The sequence below is a fragment of the Oncorhynchus gorbuscha genome, linkage group LG19, assembly GCF_021184085.1.
Source record: "Oncorhynchus gorbuscha isolate QuinsamMale2020 ecotype Even-year linkage group LG19, OgorEven_v1.0, whole genome shotgun sequence".
Classification (NCBI taxonomy): domain Eukaryota; kingdom Metazoa; phylum Chordata; class Actinopteri; order Salmoniformes; family Salmonidae; genus Oncorhynchus; species Oncorhynchus gorbuscha.
The window spans coordinates 68,061,363-68,070,634 of NC_060191.1; the positions used below are offsets into that span (position 1 = coordinate 68,061,363).

A 9,272-nucleotide genomic window follows, 5' to 3' on the forward strand; every position below is an offset into this window, starting at 1 on the left:
ATGACACACGCCTGAATCATTACAGTAACAACTCAACATGACACACGCCTGAATCATTAGTAACAACTCAACATGACACACGCCTGAATCATTAGTAACAACTCAACATGACACACGCCTGAATCATTAGTGACAACTCAACATGACACACGCCTGAATCATTAGTGACAACTCAACATGACACACGCCTGAATCATTACAGTAACAACTCAACATGACACACGCCTGAATCATTACAGTAACAACTCAACATGACACACGCCTGAATCATTACAGTGTCAACTCAACATGACACACGCCTGAATCATTACAGTGACAACTCAACATGACACACGCCTGAATCATTACAGTAACAACTCAACATGACACACGCCTGAATCATTACAGTGACAACTCAACATGACACACGCCTGAATCATTACAGTGACAACTCAACATGACACACGCCTGAATCATTACAGTGTCAACTCAACATGACACACGCCTGAATCATTACAGTAACAACTCAACATGACACATGCCTGAATCATTACAGTGACAACTCAACATGACACACGCCTGAATCATTACAGTGACAACTCAACATGACACACGCCTGAATCATTAGTGACAACTCAACATGACACACGCCTGAATCATTAGTAACAACTCAACATGACACACGCCTGAATCATTACAGTGTCAACTCAACATGACACACGCCTGAATCATTAGTAACAACTCAACATGACACACGCCTGAATCATTAGTGACAACTCAACATGACACACGCCTGAATCATTAGTAACAACTCAACATGACACACGCCTGAATCATTAGTAACAACTCAACATGACACACGCCTGAATCATTACAGTGACAACTCAACATGACACACGCCTGAATCAAGTAACAACTCAACATGACACACGCCTGAATCATTAGTGACAACTCAACATGACACACGCCTGAATCATTACAGTGTCAACTCAACATGACACACGCCTGAATCATTAGTGACAACTCAACATGACACACGCCTGAATCATTAGTAACAACTCAACATGACACACGCCTGAATCATTAGTGACAACTCAACATGACACACGCCTGAATCATTAGTGACAACTCAACATGACACACGCCTGAATCATTAGTAACAACTCAACATGACACACGCCTGAATCATTACAGTAACAACTCAACATGACACACGCCTGAATCATTAGTAACAACTCAACATGACACACGCCTGAATCATTACAGTGACAACTCAACATGACACACGCCTGAATCATTACAGTGTCAACTCAACATGACACACGCCTGAATCATTAGTAACAACTCAACATGACACACGCCTGAATCATTAGTAACAACTCAACATGACACACGCCTGAATCATTAGTAACAACTCAACATGACACACGCCTGAATCATTAGTAACAACTCAACATGACACACGCCTGAATCATTACACACGCCTGAATCATTAGTGACAACTCAACATGACAACGCCTGAATCATTAGTGACAACTCAACGACACACCTGAATCATTAGTGACAACTCAACATGACACACGCCTGAATCATTACAGTAACAACTCAACATGACACACGCCTGAATCATTACAGTAACAACTCAACATGACACACGCCTGAATCATTACAGTAACAACATCAACATGACACTCAACATGACACACACCTGAATCATTAGTAACAACTCAACATGACACACGCCTGAATCATTAGTGACAACTCAACATGACACACGCCTGAATCATTAGTGACAACTCAACATGACACACGCCTGAATCATTACAGTAACAACTCAACATGACACACGCCTGAATCATTACAGTAACAACTCAACATGACACACGCCTGAATCAGTTCAACATGACACACGCCTGTAGTAACAACTCAACATGACACACGCCATTAGTGACAACTCAACATGACACACGCCTGAATCAGTGACAACTCAACATGACACACGCCTGAATCATTACAGTAACAACTCAACATGACACACGCCTGAATCATTACGTAGTAACAACTCAACATGACACACGCCTGAATCATTACAGTGTCAACTCAACATGACACACGCCTGAATCATTACAGTGACAACTCAACATGACACACGCCTGAATCATTACAGTGACAACTCAACATGACACACGCCTGAATCATTACAGTGTCAACTCAACATGACACACGCCTGAATCATTACAGTGTCAACTCAACATGACACACGCCTGAATCATTACAGTGTCAACTCAACATGACACACGCCTGAATCATTACAGTGACAACTCAACATGACACACGCCTGAATCATTACAGTAACAACTCAACATGACACACGCCTGAATCATTACAGTGTCAACTCAACATGACACACGCCTGAATCATTACAGTGTCAACTCAACATGACACACGCCTGAATCATTAGTAACAACTCAACATGACACACGCCTGAATCATTACAGTGACAACTCAACATGACACACGCCTGAATCATTACAGTGTCAACTCAACATGACACACGCCTGAATCATTACAGTAACAACTCAACATGACACATGCCTGAATCATTACAGTGACAACTCAACATGACACACGCCTGAATCATTACAGTGACAACTCAACATGACACACGCCTGAATCATTAGTGACAACTCAACATGACACACGCCTGAATCATTAGTAACAACTCAACATGACACACGCCTGAATCATTACAGTGTCAACTCAACATGACACACGCCTGAATCATTACAGTGTCAACTCAACATGACACACGCCTGAATCATTAGTAACAACTCAACATGACACACGCCTGAATCATTACAGTGTCAACTCAACATGACACACGCCTGAATCATTACAGTGTCAACTCAACATGACACACGCCTGAATCATTACAGTGTCAACTCAACATGACACACGCCTGAATCATTACAGTGACAACTCAACATGACACACGCCTGAATCATTACAGTAACAACTCAACATGACACACGCCTGAATCATTACAGTGTCAACTCAACATGACACACGCCTGAATCATTACAGTGTCAACTCAACATGACACACGCCTGAATCATTACAGTGTCAACTCAACATGACACACGCCTGAATCATTACAGTGACAACTCAACATGACACACGCCTGAATCATTACAGTAACAACTCAACATGACACACGCCTGAATCATTACAGTGTCAACTCAACATGACACACGCCTGAATCATTAGTAACAACTCAACATGACACACGCCTGAATCATTAGTAACAACTCAACATGACACACGCCTGAATCATTACAGTAACAACTCAACATGACACACGCCTGAATCATTACAGTGTCAACTCAACATGACACACGCCTGAATCATTACAGTGAATCATGACACACGTGAATCATTACAGTGTCAACTCAACATGACACACGCCTGAATCATTACAGTGTCAACTCAACATGACACACGCCTGAATCATTACAGTGACAACTCAACATGACACACGCCTGAATCATTACAGTAACAACTCAACATGACACACGCCTGAATCATTACAGTGTCAACTCAACATGACACACGCCTGAATCATTACAGTGTCAACTCAACATGACACACGCCTGAATCATTAGTAACAACTCAACATGACACACGCCTGAATCATTACAGTAACAACTCAACATGACACACGCCTGAATCATTACAGTGTCAACTCAACATGACACACGCCTGAATCATTACAGTGTCAACTCAACATGACACACGCCTGAATCATTAGTAACAACTCAACATGACACACGCCTGAATCATTACAGTAACAACTCAACATGACACACGCCTGAATCATTACAGTAACAACTCAACATGACACACGCCTGAATCATTACAGTGTCAACTCAACATGACACACGCCTGAATCATTACAGTAACAACTCAACATGACACATACTGTCATAACGTTGACTGAGAGACAGGCTCTGGCTGGTAAATAGTATTTAGATGTAACAGACAGAGTTCATGGACAGTGGACACAGGTCAGACACACAGGGGTTTACTGAGCTGATAGCAGAGACAGGTCAGACACACAGGGGTTTACTGAGCTGATAGCAGAGACAGGTCAGACACACAGGGGTTTACTGAGCTGATAGCAGAGACAGGTCAGATATACTGAGCTGATAGCAGAGACAGGTCAGACACACAAGAGTTTACTGAGCTTATAGCAGAGGCAGGTCAGATATACTGAGCTGACAGCAGAGACAGGTTAGACACACAGGGGTCTATTGAGCTGATAGCAGAGACAGGTCAGATATACTGAGCTGATAGCAGAGACAGGTTAGACACACAGGGGTTTACTGAGCTGATAGCAGAGACAGCTCAGACACACAGGGGTATACTGAGCTGATAGCAGAGACAGGTCAGATATACTGAGCTGATAGAAGAGACAGGTCAGACACACAGGGGTTTACTGAGCTGATAGCAGAGACAGGTCAGATATACTGAGCTGATATCAGAGACAGGTCAGACACACAGGGGTTTACTGAGCTGATAGCAGAGACAGGTCAGACACACAGGGGTTTACTGAGCTGATAGCAGAGACAGGTCAGATATACTGAGCTGATAGCAGAGACAGGTCAGACACACAAGAGTTTACTGAGCTGATAGCAGAGACAGGTCAGACACACAGGGGTTTACTGAGCTGATAGCAGAGACAGGTCAGATATACTGAGCTGATAGCAGAGACAGGTCAGACACACAGGGGTTTACTGAGCTGATAGCAGAGACAGGTCAGATATACTGAGCTGATAGCAGAGACAGGTCAGACACACAGGGGTTTACTAAGCTGATAGCAGAGACAGGTCAGATATACTGAGCTGATAGCAGAGACAGGTCAGACACACAGGGGTTTACTGAGCTGATAGCAGAGACAGCTCAGACACACAGGGGTTTACTAAGCTGATAGCAGAGACAGGTCAGATATACTGAGCTGATAGCAGAGACAGGTCAGACACACAGGGGTTTACTGAGCTGATAGCAGAGACAGGTCAGATATACTGAGCTGATAGCAGAGACAGGACAGACACACAGGGGTTTACTGAGCTGATAGCAGAGACAGGTCAGATATACTGAGCTGATAGCAGAGACAGGTCAGACACACAAGAGTTTACTGAGCTGATAGCAGAGGCAGGTCAGATTTACTGAGCTGATAGCAGAGACAGGTCAGACACACAAGAGTTTACTGAGCTGATAGCAGAGACAGGTCAGACACACAGGGGTTTACTGAGCTGATAGCAGAGACAGCTCAGACACACAAGGGTTTACTGAGCTGATAGCAGAGGCAGGTCAGATATACTGAGCTGATAGCAGAGACAGGTTAGACACACAGGGGTTTACTGAGCTGATAGCAGAGACAGCTCAGACACACAGGGGTATACTGAGCTGATAGCAGAGACAGGTCAGATATACTGAGCTGATAGCAGAGACAGGTCAGATATACTGAGCTGATAGCAGAGACAGGTCAGACACACAGGGGTTTACTGAGCTGATAGCAGAGACAGGTCAGTGTACTGAGCTGATAGCAGAGACAGGTCAGACACACAGGGGTTTACTGAGCTGATAGCAGAGACTGGTCAGATATACTGAGCTGATAGCAGAGACAGGTCAGACACACAGGGGTTTACTGAGCTGATAGCAGAGACTGGTCCAAAGCTCTTAACTGCTCGGCTACCTGCCACCCCACACACGCACACACACGCACACACACACACACACACACACACACACACACACACACACACACACACACACACACACACACACACACACACACACACACACACACACACACACGTACATGCCCATACGCACACACACACATACGTACACGTACACGCCCACACGCACACGCACACACGCACGCACACACACACACACACACACACACACACACACACACACACACACACACACACACACACACACACACACACACACACACACACACACACACACACACACACGTACATGCCCACACGCACACACACACACATACGTACACGTACACGCCCACACACACACACACACACACACACACACACACACACACACACACACACGTACATGCCCACACGCACACACACACACATACGTACACGTACACACACACACACACACACACACACACACACACACACACACACACACACACACACACACACACACACACACACACACACACACACACACACACACACACACACACACACACACACACGTACATGCCCACACGCACACACACACACATACACACACACAGTAAACAGCGCCAAGCAAGAAATAGTAATATGCCATTGAAGAGGCTTTTATCCAAAGAGACTTAGAGTCATTGATACACACCGTTTATGTTCGGGTGGTCCTGGGAATCAAACACACTATCCTGCCGTTGCTATACCAACTGAGCTACACTTCAATTACAAAATCTAGAGGTAAACTCTGTAACACACCTGTAGTATGGGAAGATAACACACCTGTAGTATGGGAAGATAACACACCTGTAGCATGGGAAGATAACACACCTGTAGCATGGGAAGATAACACACCTGTAGCATGGGAAGATAACACACCTGTAGCATGGGAAGATAACACACCTGTAGCATGGGAAGATAACACACCTGTAGCATGGGAAGATAACACACCTGTAGCATGGGAAGATAACACACCTGTAGCATGGGAAGATAACACACCTGTAGCATGGGAAGATAACACACCTGTAGCATGGGAAGATAACACACCTGTAGCATGGGAAGATAACACACCTGTAGCATGGGAAGATAACACACCTGTAGCATGGGAAGATAACACACCTGTAGCATGGGAAGATAACACACCTGTAGCATGGGAAGATAACACACCTGTAGCATGGGAAGATAACACACCTGTAGCATGGGAAGATAACACACCTGTAGCATGGGAAGATAACACACCTGTAGCATGGGAAGATAACACACCTGTAGCATGGGAAGATAACACACCTGTAGCATGGGAAGATAACACACCTGTAGCATGGGAAGATAACACACCTGTAGCATGGGAAGATAACACACCTGTAGCACGGGAAGATAAAACACATGTAAGCAGTCATAACACTACAACAACAACAACAACAATAATAATAATAATAATAATAGCAATAATAGTCCTTCAGAGGCTTCGGTAACCTGAGTCTGCCGGCTCCATCTATACCTCCTACAGAGGCTTCGGTAACCTGAGTCTGCCGGCTCCATCTATACCTCCTACAGAGCCTTCGGTAACCTGAGTCTGCCGGCTCCATCTATACCTCCTACAGAGGCTTCGGTAACCTGAGTCTGCCGGCTCCATCTATACCTCCTACAGAGCCTTCGGTAACCTGAGTCTGCCGGCTCCATCTATACCTCCTACAGAGCCTTCGGTAACCTGAGTCTGCCGGTTCCATCTATACCTCCTACAGAGCCTTCGGTAACCTGAGTCTGCCGGCTCCATCTATACCTCCTACAGAGCCTTCGGTAACCTGAGTCTGCCGGCTCCACCTATACCTCCTACAGAGCCTTCGGTAACCTGAGTCTGCCGGCTCCATCTATACCTCCTACAGAGCCTTCGGTAACCTGAGTCTGCCGGCTCCATCTATACCTCCTTCAGAGCCTTCGGTAACCTGAGTCTGCCGGCTCCATCTATACCTCCTTCAGAGCCTTCGGTAACCTGAGTCTGCCGGCTCCATCTATACCTCCTACAGAGGCTGATCCAACACACCTGGACACCGGACATCACAATTGTTTCCATGGAGGAGAGAGTGAGTTGTTTAACTCTTCAGACTTCAAATATCCTATTTATTTTCTTCCCTCTCTCTTTGCACCGCTCTCTCCCTACCTCCTTCTCTGTCTTTCCTTCCCTCCCTCTTGTTCCCTCTCTCTCTCCCTCCCTCCTTCCCTCTCTCCCTCTCTCTTGTCCCCTCTCTCCCTCCCTCCTTCCCTCTCTCCCTCCTTCCCTCTCTCCTTCCCTCTCTCTTGTTCCCTCACTCCCTCTCTCCTTCCCTCTCTCCCTCCCTCCTTCCCTCTCTCTTGTTCCCTCCCTCCCTCCCTCCTTCCCTCTCTCCCTCTCTCCTTCCCTCTCTCCCTCCCTCCCTCCCTCCTTCCCTCTCTCTTGTTCCCTCACTCCCTCCCTCCTTCCCTCTCTCCTTCCCTCTCTCTTGTTCCCTCTCTCCCTCCCTCCTTCCCTCTCTCTTGTTCCTTCTCTCCCTCGCTCTTTCCCTCTCTCCCTCCCTCCATCCTTCCCTCTCTCTTGTTCCCTCTCTCCCTCCCTCCATCCTTCCCTCTCTCTTGTTCCCTCTCTCCCTCCCTCCTTCCCTCTCTCTTGTTCCCTCTGTCCCTCCCTCCTTCCCTCTCTCTTGTTCCCTCTCTCCCTCCCTCCTTCCCTCTCTCTTGTTCCCTCTCTCCCTCGCTCTTTCCCCCTCTCCCTCCCTCCTCCTCTCCTTGTTCTCCCTCCTCTCCCTCCCTCCTTCCCTCTCTCTTGTTCCCTCTCTCTTGTTCCCTCTCTCCCTCCCTCTCTCCCTCGCTCTTTCCCTCTCTCCCTCCCTCCTTCCCTCTCTCCTTCCCTCTCTCCCTCCCTCCTTCCCTCTCAATTGTTCCCTCCCTCCTTCCCTCTCTCTTGTTCCCTCTCTCCCTCTCTCCTTCCCTCTCTCTTGTTCCCTCTCTCCCTCCCTCCTTCCCTCTCTCTTGTTCCCTCTCTCCCTCGCTCTTTCCCTCTCTCCCTCCCTCATTCCCTCTCTCCCTCCCTCCTTCCCTCTCAATGGTTCCCTCCCTCCCTCCTTCCCTCTCTCTTGTTCCCTCTCTCCCTCCCTCCTTCCCTCTCTCCCTCCCTCCTTCCCTCTCTCTTGTTCCCTCTCTCCCTCCCTCCTTCCCTCTCTCTTGTTCCCTCTCTCCCTCCCTCCTTCCCTCTCTGCCATCCTCCTTCCCTCTCTCCCTCCCTCCTTCCCTCTCTCCCTCCCTCCTTCCCTCTCTCTTGTTCCCTCTCTCCCTCCCTCCTTCCCTCTCTCTTGTTCCCTCTCTCCCTCCCTCCTTCCCTCTCTCCCTCCTTCCCTCTCTCCCTCCCTCTCACCTTCTCTGTGCCATCCCACTGAGAAACAGAGTGTAAAGTTATCCAACAGCTAAATAAAGGAACAATTAACTTTCAGAGGATTCCTCTCCTCTTTGTGGTCAATCAAACTGCCTTCCTGACTAAACACACAGAGTTTA

The 9,272-nt window shown here is 47.1% G+C and overlaps 1 protein-coding gene across 4 annotated transcripts in view; it reads right to left on the bottom strand.

Moving 5' to 3' along the window:
* Positions 1-9,272, bottom strand: part of LOC124004628 (tumor necrosis factor receptor superfamily member 19L-like) — a 49,639-nt gene that overhangs the window by 39,513 nt on the left and 854 nt on the right. The window lies entirely within an intron of this gene.